Source organism: Plecotus auritus (genome assembly GCF_963455305.1).
Source record: "Plecotus auritus genome assembly, chromosome: 8".
In the NCBI taxonomy this organism is placed as follows: Eukaryota; Metazoa; Chordata; class Mammalia; order Chiroptera; family Vespertilionidae; genus Plecotus; species Plecotus auritus.
The window spans coordinates 66,654,820-66,668,769 of NC_137782.1; the positions used below are offsets into that span (position 1 = coordinate 66,654,820).

General features: G+C 50.7%; 1 protein-coding gene across 1 annotated transcript in view; it reads left to right on the forward strand.

The window, feature by feature from the left end:
• STK35 (serine/threonine kinase 35) overlaps positions 1-6,662 on the forward strand; it is a 42,993-nt gene extending 36,331 nt beyond the window's left edge. Inside the window, exon 4 of the mRNA XM_080683010.1 lies at positions 2,197-6,662. The gene's annotated coding sequence lies outside the window, so the exon portion shown is untranslated. The remainder of the gene's footprint in view (positions 1-2,196) is intronic.
• Positions 6,663-13,950: the final 7,288 nt, after the last annotated feature.

Consider the following 13,950-nt stretch of genomic DNA (forward strand, 5'->3'; position numbering starts at 1 on the left):
CAGTGGAACTGTAGGATCTATAGGTCTAAACATGGCGGAAGCTCTGAAAACACATTGCCAGGTTGCTCTCCAAAAGGTTGTGTCCCCTCCTCCCACGGTGTGTGTCCTTTTCATGGCACCCTCACCCAGCTCCAAGCAGCGTTGCTGGTTCAGTGACTGAGGACCAAGGTGTTTAAATCTCATATATTCGTCATTTCTGGGGGCACAGATGGCTGGGAGAGAATGGGCTCATCAAGTATGCCACTTCCTGCTGTGGCCAGGTATTTTTTAGTTATTCCCTTCAGACCTCAAAATAGAGCCCTCCCCATTACTCAGAGGAGGACACAGAGGCTAACAGGAAGTAAACCGTTACTTATCACTGCACCCCACTGTCTTGAGGACTAGCCAGGTATCTCCCCGTGACCTGAGGATGATGGCCAGTTTGTCAGACTGCTCAGGGCCAGTAACGTGGGAAGGCAACTCTCAGCTGCACAGAGCTTACAGAGTACGGAAGCCAGTGGGGGATTTCAGCACACAGTGAAAGTCTTGTCTGATTCAGCGGTTCAGGCTTTAGCATTGCTGCCCTGGGTGCCACCCTGCCTAGATTAGGGCTGCACTTTGCTCTGATCAGGTTCAAGCTGGGAGAGCTGGGCTGGGTGAGGGTTAGCCCAAGGCTGACCTCTGTAGGTGCTTGTGTTGGAGGCTCCACTAGAACAGGTCCCTGAAGGGCAGGTGGCTTGTCTTGTACCTGAGGCCCAGCCCCAAGGCGATTGATTCTCAAATAATCTATAATAATAAAAGAGTAATATGCTAATTAGACCAGACAGCCAGAAGACCTTCTGGAACGACTAGTGGGCAGGGGCAGGACCAGGGAGCCTGCTTCGCCAGGCCAGCCATGGTGGTCCCCACGGCCCCTTCTGCAGAGGCAACGGGAGAGGGGGCGGCGCAGGCCCGGAGCCTCCGCAGAGGCTGGACAGGATGCTACCGCAGTGCCTCAACCTCCCACAGCCCCTGCCCCAGCCGGCCTGGCCTCAGATTGCCCCTCACCACCAGTGGGTGGGGGGGGGGCAGGGCCAGTGCTAAGAAGCAGTGAGCCCAGCTTCTGGTTGAGCCACACTCCTCCCCCCGCTCTCCCTGCTCAGCCAGAAGCTGGGCTCATGGCTGGCAAGCACAGCAGAGGTGGCGTGAGCCTCTTCCACCTCCACAGCAGGCCGGTGGTAAGGAGCTAGGGGTCCTGGACTGTGAGAGCCCCGGACTGCGAGAGGGAGTTCCAGCTTAGGCCCCATCCCTGGAGGATCCTGAACTATGAGAAGTCACAGGCCAGGCTGAGGTGCCCCCCCTCCCTCCCCAGTGCATGAATTTTGTGCACCAGGCCTCTAGTAGCTAATAATAATAGAGCTAGGCAATGTTCTAAGTTTTAAGTGTGTTAGTTCATTTGGTCCTCAGAATTACCTGTGATTTAGGTACGTGACGAGACCAAGGAACCGAGGACTTAAATTTGTCCACAGTGAAGTCATAGGGCCTGTTGAGTCTGCCACAGGCTCTGGCTCCAGAACTTGGTTCCTGACCCCTGCAGTGCACAACTGCGCAGGACCCAGCACCTGGCTTGGGGGGGCCCCCACCCCCAGCTGTGGGATTCTGGCCTCTCCTAAGACAGAAGAACCTTGGCTACCTAGTAGTTAGTTTCTGTTCTCAGAGGCCTGAGTCTCACTTTTCTTGTCTCTTAAAATGGGATCAGTAAACTCGAGAGTTGCTTTGACATTTCAGGGCAGCACAATTAGAGAGGTGAGGAAGGAAGTATGAGGGGAACCAGGGCTGCCAATACCTGCGGGGACAGGTGCCTAGGGTCCGGCAGCGTTTTTGTAAACACTGAAGGAAGCCATTAGAGAGGCACAGGATTCACAATGGACCGGATTTGTGTGCCTGGGCTCCCAGCCAGGGTCTGCCCCTCAGGCCACGTGAGCTTGGGTATGTCACTTCACCTGCACCTCAGTTTCTTTACCTGAATAGTAAGAAGGTGTGTCTGGGGCAGGGTAGCAATAACGAAGCTAAATTCACTTCAGATAAAGTATTTAGAAACCTTCTCCCCTGGCCCCCAGCACATCACAGCCCTGAGGTCATCGGTTGGGTGCTGGCACCTAGTGGGAGATCTCGAACTTGGAGGCACCGCAAGCCCACTGACCAGTGTCCACTTGTGCCCTGCCTTCTGTCTTCCAGGTTGATCCCCGGGACCCACAGTCTCATCAAGTCTCACAGAGGATGGCAGAGGGTACAGGTGCCCGGCCGGCAGCGATCTCCCGACAGCTGGAGCTCCAGCAATGTGAAGCTTTGTTTGCGTTTTCTCCCTTCAGTTTTGCTTAAATTTTTTTGTCTTTTTTTTTTTTTTTTTTTTTAATTTAAACAATTTAAGACTTCAAAAGAGCAGAAGCTCTGCTGTGGACAGGCACCAGTTTCTTTAAAGAAATTTAATATGGACAAAGCATTTGTGTAAATTTCATCTTTAATTTTTATAAGGGGTTAGGGCACTATTTCGTTTTTGTCCTTGCTTTTCCCTGTCTTTCTTTTACTCATTTCTCAGTTCTGCTTATAACGCCTCACTTCCCCCAGAGAAGGCCCCTCTCCGTGGTGATGGGGGCATTTCTCCTGGAACGGAATGGAGACAGGAGGAGTTCCCACCAGGTGCAGGAACTGCCGACCCCGAGCTGCTCCCAGCCAGCTCTTGGCCTTGGGTCAAGATCCACCTGGAGGAGGAAGACCAGCGTTTGCCCAGGAGAACTCAAGAAAGCAGCTCTCACCCGGGGTGTGTTCTCTTTAAGCTGTGGAAGCCCCCGGCCACACCAGGACTTCTTACAGTGGTGGGACTCCATTCTCCCTGCTGCCCTTCATGACAGAGATCTCTGAAGGGGCGGGGAGACGGGGAGGAAGTGATCATCTCCCACTTCCTGGAGGTTGAGTGGTCAGCCATCCCAACTCTACATGCCTACGTTTCTGTTGGTGATCTTCCTCCCAGCAGAAGATCCCCAGGAAGAAACTGTCGTGCCAAACCTCTCCCTGGGTTGTCACGGAGACTGCCTGAGCCCCTGTGATCCAGTCGTGACCATTGCCATCGAACAGGGTGCCCTGGACTGGCTGTCGCTGCACTGAAGGGTGTGCCCTATGTGCCAGGTCCCCTGGTATCACTTACGGTAACAGTGTCCTGCCATCTCCCTCCTTCCCGGGGCACACTGTTAGGTGTAAATGTGTCTGACCGGAAAAGGATGGAACAGCCGAGAGTAGGGGGGTGACTGGGCAGACCCCTGCAGCTTTTAGGTGCTTGATTGTGGGTTTGCCACCTAGAGCTTCCCCAGCGGTGGAACCCACCAGCAGGATCAGTGTACCTGCTCTTCTGCTCTCCACAGCACTCACAGCTCCTCTTCACAGGCTTCTGAACCTGGCATCGTCCCATCCCCCCTGGTTCTCCCCGCTACCAGCTCCTGGGCAGGACAGGAACCCTCCTTTGCTGGCCCCTTGTGTCACCTGGGCACTGCTTTAGCTATTCCAGGAGCTTTCCTCTCTGTGACAGCCAAGCAGGAAAGGGTCTTTGGGGAGGGGGAAGGAATTCCTCTTTTGTGTTTATTTTTGGTTTTTGTCTTCTCTAAGCCGGCATAGGATCAGTAGGGGAGATCGCTGGAGGGCCTTTCAGTTCTGTGTGACCAAGGGGCCTTCCCCACAGCAGCCCTGGTCCTGCAGCTCTGGGGGCGTTTGGGAGAGGCTAGCGCAGTGTCAGCCCAAAATTGACAATATGTTTGTTTGCTCACATTCTTTCAGCCGTTTCTCAAGCTCCTCGGATACCAAGTTTCCTTCCTCTTGGGCAGACAGCTGGCTGTGGTAGCAGGACCAGCAGGGCTGCATGTGGTAACCAGGCCCTTCCATTCCTTGGCTGAAATCCTTTGTGATCGCCTGTCTCTTATCGCTTCTTCTTGGGCGACCTGTGTATGCTCTGAGCTGCATCTGGGCAGTTGGGAGCCCAGCATCCCCTAATTGCAATGCACTCTCCTGCCTTCCCTGCGGCCAGCTGTCTCTGCACATGAGCGAATGGGAAAAACGGTCCCCAAACTCGGCAGCTCCCTCTCCCTGCTGCAGCTTGGGTTCTGGAGTCCCCAGTGAGGGCTCAAGCCTAACAAGTTATTTGCCTTTTGCTTATCTTTTCCTTCTGCCCTCCCCAGCCTCTTAGCTCTGAGTAGGTCTTGGAGCTGCAGTGCACCCCCTTAGTTATTTTTCCTGGTGCCAGGGTATCCCCTATAGGTGACAGGATGTCCATAACTTTTGGGTGAGCTGGGCAGCCTGGGTAGCCAGCTTCATGCACCCTTACCTTGTAGGGCTCCCGGCCCTCCTGGCTTGTGGTGGGACCTCCTTCCCCAGCTCTTGAGGGCCAGCTCATTAGCCCAAGTGCCTGTCTCCCTCTCCTGCTTCCCCTGCTTCCCCCACTCCACTTTGTCCACCTGAAGTTGGGCGTCGGTCCTAAGTCAGTCCAGTCCGTGGACTAGCCTGGGGTGAGGTGGGTGGCCCCTGTCCTCTTTCTCAGCCACTTGCCACCTGTTCCCGCCATGGTTGGCTTCCTCGCCTCTTTCTGCCTTTTCACCCTCTCCACCCGTCTCAGGCCTGGCAGCAGCTCTGTGGTGCATCACCTCAGTGCCACCAAGTTTATTAAGCTTGTCCAAGTTTCAGAAGTTTCCAAACCTTAAAATAGCAGTCCGTTATTCTCTTCTCCAGTCTGAAAAGGAGAGCCTGTTGGAGGGAGAGTCTGGGCCTGGTTGCCCCCTGAGAGGAGTCAGCAAGACAGATCATACATAGTGCCTTATTCCATTGTCTTCCCTGGCCAGACCCCGCTCCCCTGGAGTCTGTCTTCTTCCTCCTTGTTTGGGTCCATCTGTCTCTTAAACTCTCCCTCCCATTCACCCATAGCCACATGGGGTTTCCCTCTCCCCTCTCTCTTCTCCCCTCTCCTTCCCCCATCCCTTCCTGAGGCCTGCAGCCAGGTACACATCTCCCTGCCCACCACCAGGGCGATCTCTAGCAGCTTTAGCTGAGGATGGAAAATGCTTTAGGCAGATGCACTCTGCCTCTTACTACCCAGCACGTCCCTGCCTCTTACCTCTAGCCAGGAGGATGTCATGGTTGTTCATACAAGACCGGCTCCATCTGACCCCCTTCTGGGCACTGGGGACTAAGTCGCGGGCCTCAGCCTCATCTCCTCCCAGAGGCCCTGGGAAGGAGGATAGGACCTCTCCTTCTGCCCGGGTATGGTTGCCCCTCATGGCTGCCTTTCTGAGGGCGTGTATATGTTTACTTGAGAAATACCCTGTTTACAGCCAGAGGAGAAGGGTGCCCAGCACTAGGTGGAGAGTGACTCGGGACAGGGCCTGGCCTCTATGGCACTGCCGGCGGTGGCCCCAGCATGAACGAAGGCAGAGGTGCCAGGGGCACTCCCTGCACTCCCTCTACTCCCTGACCCTGCGGTGCTATGACCACTGGCCACCTTCCTCAGCCTCCTGGCCCTGGACATTCCCCACCTGCATTCCTTCCTCCAAGATCCTCAGCTCCTTAACATATCAGTTGCCTCCTAGAGAACCAGTGTGTGGAGCAATAAGATTTTTTTTTTTTTTTGCTTGAGTCTTTTTCTAAGAAAAGGAAAAGAGTTGACATTGTGGGACTCTCCTTTTTATGTTGTTGACTGTTTGCCTTTGTAGAAGATGGATGGACATCTGGGTTCTGACTTTGGGGTATCTTGGAAACTTGGAAAAGCAAGTCAGTCTTTTGCCCCTAAGAAGGGGATCCTGACTCTTCTCACCATGCTCCATGTCACCTGGGCTTCCAGCCCCTCCCTCCAAGTGCGCCTCCCACCCTTGATCCTGCTGGTGCCCCCCCACACACACATCTGGGGCACTGGTGGCCTGACTCTAAGTGGGGCTCTTATGTTATTGCCTCCCATAGCCACTTTCCCCTTGTAGGTCTGTCTGGTGGCCCCCAGATAGGCAGCTGCTGAGTCTCCTAGGAAGACAATAGCCAAACTTGAACTATTCAGTTCTGGCCACTGGGCTTGGGGCTGAGGCCCAGAGACACTGCCTCAGCCATCATCCCACACTGGGCTGAGCCACAGCCTTCAGGACAACACAGGCCCGTCTCTGATTCTGTCCACCTGAGCATGGAGAGGTGCCTCAGGAGGGGAAGCAGGAGGTGTGATGTGAGGGTTGACTGTCACTGGCTGCCCGGAGCGCCCCTAGGATTGCAGGGGTCACCGGAGGGAGGCCACAGGAGGAAGGGAGTTTATTTAGGGACATTTTAAAAGACCGCTTTCGTGCCCCAGGACCTCTTTCCATCAGAGCAGGGGAGTATGTTGTGATGATTTAACAGTTGTGTGGGGCCATTTCAGTGAGGGAAGATTTAACCCAGGCTCAAAGTTCGTTTCAAATACTAGTCAATAAACCTATTTTCCTTATTTTCTTTTTTTGCACAGAAGCTGGTAATCTAGGACCTACGTGTGAACAACTTTATATGAGTATTTTTTGTACTTGGTTTACTTGGGTTGGTATGATACATTATATTTAAGTTCCTTGAACACTGTGGAGCCCCTAATGTGTATGAATGACTGAGGCTTTGTAAATTAAGGGACGTTTGTGTGAATAAAGTTATTTGATGGGGTCAAAGAAGCCATATGTGATTTGAAAATGTGTGTGTGGTTTTGTCAACACCTATGTGGGAAGAAGGAGAAGCCAGCCCTTGTGAGAGCTCCCCAGTCCCATCTCCCGTCCCTGGTCCCAGTGGGTGAACAGCATGAGAGAAAAGGACAGTCAGTCACTTGATGAAGGACAGACAGCAGGTAGTTTTCTCAACTGGTCTTCCCACCCCACACCTGGGAACATGTGCAAACTCGAGGAACCTGCACTTGGGAGCAGGGATCCACCAAGCTAAGCATGTCAAACTCAAAGGCTAACAAGGCCAAATAAGTTTATGTGGGCTGCAAAAAAAAGGTTGTTTTCATAGAAACATGTTTATTTCGATAGATGCTGAATACAAAGGGCTGAAATAAATGAGTAATCGTTAACATAAAATAATAGAACATTTTAACAAAAATTAATACTTTTTCTTGAACATTAACTTACCAGACACTGAATAACTGCACAAATTAATAAGCATAGCATAAACCTATTTTTTTTGTTTGAAAGCGAAATATTTCCTGTTGCACACACCAAACAAGTCAGTACAAGACTAATGATGTGTCAATCGACTGCTAAAATATCAGCTGCTAGTATTAGTGGAGAGAAATGGTGTGCCTGTGTGTAAGGTGCTAAGGGAAATGAATGCAACAGGATTATAGTAATCAGTCATTAGCAAATGTTGTAGTTAATAACTAGAGGTCTGCCTGATTGCCTGCCCAATCACCCCTAATTGCTCGCCTGCCTGCCTGATTGCCCCTAACTGCTCACCTGCCTGCCTGATTGCCCATAACCACTCTGCTGCCTGCCTGATTGCTCCTAGCCACTTTCCTGGCTGCCTGATCAACCCTAACCACTCTGCTTGCCTGCCTGATCACCCGTAACTGTTGGCTTGCCTGCCTGATTGTCCCTCCCTAACTGCCTCTGCCTCGCCCCCTGCTGCTGCGGCTTGGTCCGGAAGGACATCCAGTATGACGTCTAGAAGGTCGTTTGTCTGGTCTAATTAGCATATTACACTTTTATTATAGATTATATATAACAGGAATTGTAAAAATTAAGTTATGACATTTTTATTAAAACGTTTCTTACATGCCATTATATTGGCTGGGCTGAAAAAATATTCATTGTGGGCCATGAGTTTGACATGCTTGCATCAAACCTAGTCTGCCCTTTGCAAGGATCCAGGACCTTAGCCAACATGAGCCTCCTCCAGACATCTCAGGCCCTTCAGCCCCAGCACTGCTTCTGCAAGTTCCACCCTCAAGGATGTTTAATGTATTCAGAGATAAGAAGGGGCTCCAAACCGCAGCAGCAAGGAGGTCCCAGAGGAACAGGGCCTGGAGAGCAGAGGCTCTAAGTGAGACCATCCTGGTGGGTCTGGGGGTGGAAGAAAGTACCTACAGCCCATCTACCTCTGCCTGGCCAACAAAAGCCACATTCCTTGAGGAATCGCTGGCACTTAACTAAAAGCCAGGCACTCTGATCCTCCACTGGCCTGCATGGTAGGTGTGTGAGCCCCGATGAGAAAACTAAAGCCCAGGGAAATGCCACCCGGTGAATGAATTCGTGGTGCTCTGGGAAGGACGGGAACTGCGCCACTTGCCACTGGGCAGGTGATTATCTCGCTGTCCCTTATGTACAGTGGGGGTGATCGCTACCTCCAGAGCAGCTGAAGGTTCAATAAGAACCTGATTGGGCCCAGCACTTAGTAGGCTCTCAACAGATGATTCTTTAGTTGTCTGTTTGGGATGCTCTCAGTCTGCAAATGCTGAACCCCTCAGGAATGCTCATTAATACAGTAAGGCTGGTGTTTGACATGGGACCCACCACTTGGGCCTTTTCTCAGGAGACCTGGTAAACGCGGGAATCAAAACTGCAGGAGGACTGAGTCAGGACTTTGGAATGTGTGTTAGAGTAAGAGATAAGAGGCTTCCTGCCTAATCTGAGGGAACAAGCTGCATTCAGACCCAGGCTTTGGTGTCCAGCCACTGGGATGGGGCTTCTTGCAAAGGATACTTCTGTGTTCAGCCTGGACAGCGGCCTGGAGCTTGGAGAAGGACAGCCAAAGTTGAGCCATCATAAATTGGGAACTATCTGTATTTAAATAATCTCTATGCCCTTGCACAGGGCCTGACGTGGCTCATAGTAGGCATTCAATACACAGTTATTAAGTGGATGGGTGAGAGCACATGTCAGTTAGGAGCGGCCCAGTGGAAGGAACTTGCTCAGGAGCCTATGGTGGGAGCAGCCCTAAAAACCCGGTTCCTGGGCCCCCGCCCACCCTCATGGGTTGGCCTGCAACTTCTCTCCATTCCTGAGGTTTAGCCACAGTCCATTTCATTCCCATCAACCCCTGAGGCAGGGATGAAACCAGCTACTTGAGAAGGAATCACCAGATGTGGATGAAGATACTATTGAGCTTTGATTTCTTTCACCTGGAACAACAGCAAACTTTCTGTCCAGGGTAAAAAGTAAATACTGCAGGCTTTGCAGGCCATGGACCCTTCAACTCTGCCATTATAACACATAAACAGACAATATGTAAACAAATGAGCGTGGTTGTGTGCCAGTAAACCTTTATTTATGGACACGAAAATTGGGATTTCATATAACTTTAACCAAAGTGTGACACTATTATTTTTCTTCGACCATTTAAAAATGTAAAAACCACACACCCAGAGCAGTCTAGGGCTTGCTTCTGTGAGCTGGGCCTGTGTGGACAGCATGGCCCGTAACTGGTGGGTCCAGTTCAGGGGGATGTGCCTGAGTCACGTGTCAGGTCTTAAAGGTGAATGAGAGGACATTGCAGAATGGTGCTGACCGGAAGTTCTGTGCACGTCCAGCTGGCCTCTTGATCACAGCTCTGGGATGTGGCAGGGAAGTGAAGGGAGACGGATGTCACCCACCAACTGACACATGTTCATGGATCAGATGCAGCAAAGTATGAAAAAAAAATCGTAACGAGTTGAGACTTGAGTCCAAATCCAGCATGGCCTCCTGCCTGCTGCGAGGAATGTGGCAAATTCTCTTCTCTCTGGGCCAAAGAGTGTGGTGTCTTCTGGAACCAGACAGAAGGGTTTGGATTGCTGCTTTACCACTTACAGTCTTGTGATCTTGGCGTGTTACTCTCTGAGCCTCCGTTTTCTTAACTATAAAATGTCAACAAAACAGTATCCACTTCATAGATTTTTTTTTCTGAGAATAAGGTAGTATATATAATCTATAGCATAGTGCCTGGTATGCAGTAAACTATCCATAAATGGTATCTATTGATAACATTTTTTAAAGGGGAAAAACATCATTTGAGATACTCCTCCCCAAAAAAAGGACTCAAAATTTAAATACTGTTAGGGAATGCTATATATTTCATTCCCCTCCAGGAGTGTCCCAATGCATGCAAAGTTCTGAAAGTCCTGTAATGAGTCCTATTGTTCAAGCTTCTTGGATTATCGATGCTTCTACATTGAACACCTGTTCACGGCTCCAGATACTAGTGTTCTGTGGCAATTCGGAGGCCACTTTGGGAGATGCTGAACCAGATCTTTTTTGCAGCTCTCAGATCCTAATTCCCTGTTCGGGGACTTCAGCCACCCCATCCTGTTTCACATGGGGCTGGAATCACTTTCCCCTGGCTAAAGCCTCCAGTAATTGCCTCTGCTTGGTCTACTGGTTCCTTGAGGGCAGATTGGAATATGAGGAATTTCATAACCGTGGTCTGGGGCTCCCGCCAAAATGCTGTAGGGCCCTGGCCCAGACAACTCCAATGTGGTAAGAACACAGAGAGCAGCTGCCCCTGCCAGCAGACCAAAGCCACTGCCAAGGCCACAAATTCCTGGTTCCTACGTCGGCAGAGCCCAGCCACCCTCCAGCTAGTGTTTACCCCGTGCAATGAGCAATTAGCGTTCCACTGGGAAGCACCTGTGGTTTAGTGGTTCTGCACACAGGCCCACTGCGAGGCTGTCTGGGATCAAATCAGTTTTGTCATATGCACTAGTAAAATGGGGATAATAACTGCACCTGTGTCTGTGACAATTAGGTATGGCTGCCTACACAGGAGACCCCAAATAAACAGCAGCTGAAACAAGAGAGAAGTAGGTTTCTCTCTCACATAACAGCAATCGGGGCTATTGTGCTGATTCCACGAGGTCATCTGGGATCCCATCTCCTTCTGTCTTCTGGCTCCAACATCTTCGGCAAGATGCTTCCATCTTCAAGGTCACCTCCCGGTCCAAGATGGCTGCTGGAGCTTCAGGCATGTTCTCCTCATCCAGGCAACAGCACAAAGGGGGAGGAAGAAAGAGAGCTTGCCTCCCTCCCCCATTTATGGAACCTTCTCTGAAGCACCACACTGCCCTTCCACTTACATCTCCTTGGCTAAAACTTAGCACATGGCCACATCTGATGCCAAGAAGACTGGGAAACAAGGTGGGAAGTCCTGTTACTAAAGTTAAGGGGAGACTTGGTGTCGGATAAGGCAAGTAGTCACTCTGCCCCACAATTGTGCTTCTGGCTCATTTTAACAAAGGTTAGGTATTATCATTATTAGTAACTAGAGACCCGGTGCACAAAATTCGTGCACTCGGGGTGGGGGGCGTCCCTCAGCCCAGCCTGTGCCCTCTTGCAGTCTGGGAGCCCTGTGATCGATCACCTTTCAGAGGAAGACCCCACCCACCACAGCCCACCGGTTGGTGGCCTGGGCCTCCCTCTGCAGGGTGATTGCAGAGCCCCCCGATTGATCTCCCAACCAGCTGGTGGCCTGGGCCTCCCTCTGCGGGGCAATCATGGGATGATGGTGGAGCCCCCCAACCAATCGCATCACACCCACTTTGGCTGGCCTGGTGCCAGTGGGTGTCATAGCATGGTCGTCCAGATGGTTGTTCCACTGTTCGGCCATTCGGTCGATTTGCATATTATGCTTTTATTATTATAGATAGTTCAGCAGACCTGGGAAGGAAGGAAGGAAGGAAGGAAGGAAGGAAGGAAGGAAGGAAGGAAGGAAGGAAGGAAGGAAGGAAGGAGATGGAAAAGAAAGGAAAAAAGGGAAGGGAAGGGAAGGGAAGGGAAGGGAAGGGAAGGGAAGGGAAGGGAAGGGAAGGGAAGGGAAGGGAAGGGAAGGAAATTATCCAGAGGGGATCCAGGGCACCTTATTCAGAGCTGGGACAATGGCCACCTATGTGGTACAACCAGCGGAGCTACCTGGCTCTGGGAGAACTGTGGGCTTGGGTTCTTTTCTGTTGGCATGTCATTTGCTCAATAAACATGTACTGAATGCCATCTATGTGTCCTACTCTTCTACGGCTGCAGATACAGAAGAGACAGGCGAAGGTTATTTTGTGGTGATTGAGTGGGATCTGAAATACAGTGTGTGGGTTAGAATCCCAGTTCTGCCACTTGTGTGATCCTGGGCAATTTACTTAACCTCCTTGGGTTTCTTTTTCTTCATCCCTTAGATGATAAACACCATCACAGGATTGTTTTTTTTTTAATTTTTTTTTTATTGATTTCAGAGAGGAAGGGAGAGGAAGAGAGAGATAGGAACATCAATGATGAGAGAGAATCATTGATTGGCTGTCTCCTGCAAGTCCCCCAATGGGGATTGAGTCCACAACTCAGGCATGTGCCCTTGACTGGAATTGAACCTGGGACTCTTCAGTCTAAGGGCTGATGCTCTATCCACTGAGCCAAACCAGCTAGGGCCATCACAGGATTATTCTGAGGGTTCAATGAATTAATAGAAATAAAGTGTTTTGAACACTGAAAAAAATAGCCCTTATCTCTTCAATGAACCATGGAGCCCTTAATACCTACTTTGCTTTCTTACTGCCTGTCGTGAGCCTTCACTGAGCACCTACTATGCTGGGCACTGGAGATTCAGAAATGAAATACATCTATACATGATTCCCTCATCACAGGGATATTTCCTGAGCCCCTACTATGTGCCAAGCTCTGTGTCACAAGCTGACAGTCCTGAAGGAGACCAGGCGGAGGTGTGGAGTCAGAAGTGGAACACACAGAGGACATACCCTGAGCGCTTTGGCTCAGGCAAGATGGAGCTAAGAGGCTAAGAGAATGAGGTCTGGTGCCATCTCTGCGGGTGGGATGCAGCCTGTGAGCATTTGTTACATAATTCTAGACAGGCAGCCAGGCCAGGCCTATGGACAGGCCCAGGACAGGAGGCCACCCAATTCCAGCACAGGAAAATAGGCCTTTATTTTCCTGGGTCATCAGATGAACAGTAATCTGGTAACAAAAGACGATTAGCCATGTATGCCTGTAAAGCCAAGCCAGTTGCCCTCACCCCAGAGCCCAGCCAGTTTTCTGCTCTCAGGGCCCCAAACTTGCTTCCCAGGACTGATCCTCGGACCCCTTCCCCAGCCCTGCCCTGTTCTGGAGACCCTCACACTCCCTCTCCAGCCAGCTTTGGAGAGAGATTAAATGGTAAGTTCTACCCACCTGTTATTAATTTATTGCCTCAGTTCCAAGTGCTTCAATATGTGCTCTATGATAAGCAACAGAATTCCTTTAAACATTTCTCCTCTCAAGTGAGCATGATTTTAAGCTCTCAGTAGAGGACTCTGGAGGTACATTGCAGGAGAAAAAGGCTTCCTGCAATTTCCAGCTCCGGTGAGGGGTTTGCAGTGGGTTCCCACCCCAGCCACAGGCACAGAATACCATTCGTCTGCGACCTTGCAGCCTCAGCCCAGCTATGACCTTTCCACGGCCCTCCTGAAGCCAAGTCCTTCATGGCCGGCACAGTTGCCTGTGTCCTGGAGATTCTCACATAGCCAGCAGTTCTCCCTCCACAAGCCTGTGTGTGACCCTGGTAGTCTGAAGGCCACCCCATCTCCCTCCCCCTCCCCCCAGTGCCCAGTCTCCCACTGCCCCCAACACTGTTTGCTGAGAGCCTGCTGCCCTCACATACATACACTCTGGAAGACTGCCCATTGCTTGTCCAGAAACTCCAGACCAGCTCCATCCTGGCTGAACCATCACACTTATGAAATCAATAAAAATATATTTAAAAAACTTCTCTGCTATCCAGTGACTGAACTATACCCTTTCCAAGGGGTTTACTAGTAGATCCCTTCCAGAATTGTCCTTCCTTGGGCATTTATTAAAAACTACAGCTAACATCATATTTAATAGTAAAAAGCTTTCTCTTAACATCAGGAACAAGAAAGGATGTCAACTCTTACCACTCAACATTATACTGGAGTTTCTAGCCCCTGCAAAGAGTAAAAAATAAAATCAAAGAAATTAAAGGCATGAGATTAGA